Source organism: Engystomops pustulosus, chromosome 1, assembly GCF_040894005.1.
Source record: "Engystomops pustulosus chromosome 1, aEngPut4.maternal, whole genome shotgun sequence".
Taxonomy (NCBI): Eukaryota; Metazoa; Chordata; class Amphibia; order Anura; family Leptodactylidae; genus Engystomops; species Engystomops pustulosus.
In genome coordinates, this window is record NC_092411.1 from 150,410,551 (window position 1) to 150,412,944 (window position 2,394).

The following is a 2,394-nucleotide window of genomic DNA, read 5'->3' on the forward strand; positions in this document are numbered from 1 at the left end:
TTCAAGCTAGCTTAGAATGTATACGCTATTTAAGCAAAAAAGGAAGGTTGAGATTTCTAGTATGAGGAATGTTCAGAAGCATATACAGAAGCCCTTGTTGACCTTATTCATTCGCTTTATCATGTAACATGAATTAACAACTATTAGAGTGCATACATATATTACATTACATTCCTCAACATGGGGAAGCAGGAATATATTTAACCAAAAAGAAAACAAAACACAAGGAGTACTTGTAGGTTGGTGGTAAAGCCTATGACTCATGACTTTGGCACTTGCTAAAGTTAAAATATAAAATGAAATTGGTAAAACTTAATGAATATTAAAACTGATCAAAATCAATGCACAAATGAAGAGCCAAGACAATAAAAACATTGCATTGAAAAACTTCACCTTGGACAGACACCACACTTCACCTTGGACAGACACAGGAATGAAGACTGGGTACTGTATTTATTATTTCATCATTTCTTTACACAGTGCAACATGAAACCGCAATGTGGGGGGAGGAAAGGGGGCTGACATTTCACAATAATTACAAGTGCATATTAAAAAACATATATTATATTATATAATGTACATCATATAAAACAGCTGTGAAACAGAGAAAACTTATAAGACAAAATGTGAAGTCAAAGCCCAAACAGTGCAAACGGGCAGAGAGGCAAGTTGTACAAACATACTTGGAGAACAAAAAAAAAAAGATAAAACTGTGAACATGGTGATCATATTGGAGGCATTTTTAGTGTTTCAACATAACCATGTCCCTAACTTTAAACGGGGAGAAAGAATTCTAAGGACAACTGATTAAAATGTAGCATTGGCCACACAAGAGAGGCGATTGTTAAAAGGATAAAAAGCAAAAACAATACTGTATGCTGTCTGGAAGTAATGGCTTCAGACACCTATAAAAGAGGACATAAAATGGGCAACGAAATTTACTTTTCTAAATAAATCACTGGTGAGGAACATAAAACACAGTCTTCCTTACTCTTAAAAAATTGCCATATATAGTGGGATATAGTGGGACAACAACTTCTTATAGGCCAAAATGCAAACTCCTTAGCTTTTCGATATTAAAATCTGAGGCGTCTTATTTGCATTTCCACATATAAGCTGACAATTGTGGACTCTACGGATACACTGGGAGTAGTAGTTTTGCAGAAGTTGTTATTGGGCACAGATTATAAATAAAGAAGGTGACCTGAGGTAGTGTTCATATATTGCAATTAAAACTACATTCAGTTTTGATGGGAAATGTGTAACAGCTGAAACACATAATTAATAGTTATTAAAGGGGTGTTCCCATTTCAGCAAATATTATTTGCATAATGAAAAGTAACAATTTTCCAATATACTTTCTGTATCAATTCCTCACGGTTTTCTAGATCTCCGCTTCCTGTCCTTCTACAAAAAGCTTCATTGTTTATTTCCAGTGGAAAGAAATCTGACCATGGTCACACAGGTGCACTGCTCGTTAGTATCATATAGTTCTGATTACTTTCTATGAAACTAATGAGCTGTGCACATGTGCGACAATGGTCAGATTTCTGTCCACTGGAAATAAATAATGAAGCTTTCTACAGAAAGACTGCAAGCAGAGATCTAGAAAACTGTGAGGAATTGAAACAGAAAGTATATTGGAAAATTATATAACTTTTCATTATACAAACAATAATTTGCCAAAATTGGAACACCCCTCTGAAACCAAAACTGAATGCAGTTGTGATGTAGTTTGTAATGCAATCTACAAAGACAGCCTGGAACAAAGATTTTGCAGCATTGGCTATAACCAAATTGATAGACAATGAAGCATTCACACTGACCTTTCTAAAATACTGAGCAATAATTTAAGTTCATAATGGATAAAAAGATTTTACAAGTACCATTTTAATATATTCCCATGTCAAAACTGGAAACTACCGGAGCATGTGGCAGATCTTACTTGTATAGGATCCCGCGTTACTACCCCTAAAGTGTTAAAAGAAAACTGACACTTAAGACTCCTTTCAATTATATTCATAAGGCACATTAAAACCTTGAAGAAAGTAATCACGGAGTTGTGAAGTTGCAGAACAGTCTCTTGACCAAATTCAGCAGCAAATCATCAACTTATTAGAGAAAGGTCAGTTCTAGATGGAATATACCAATATAATAACATAATTAGATTGGCACCACGTTTAATCAGCGGAATGGAGTCCACTGGGTACATGCCAGGCTCCATTATTCCATGTAAGGAGAAAGAGTCACGACTGTAGAGCAGTAGGATTTCTTATTAAAATGGAACAAGATCTCTGTCGCTCGAGTCCTTTACATGAACTAAATGCTTCTCACTTGTGGTAAGGACACCACAATCCTTCAAGCTCCCCGAATACTACAAGAATAAAACACTGG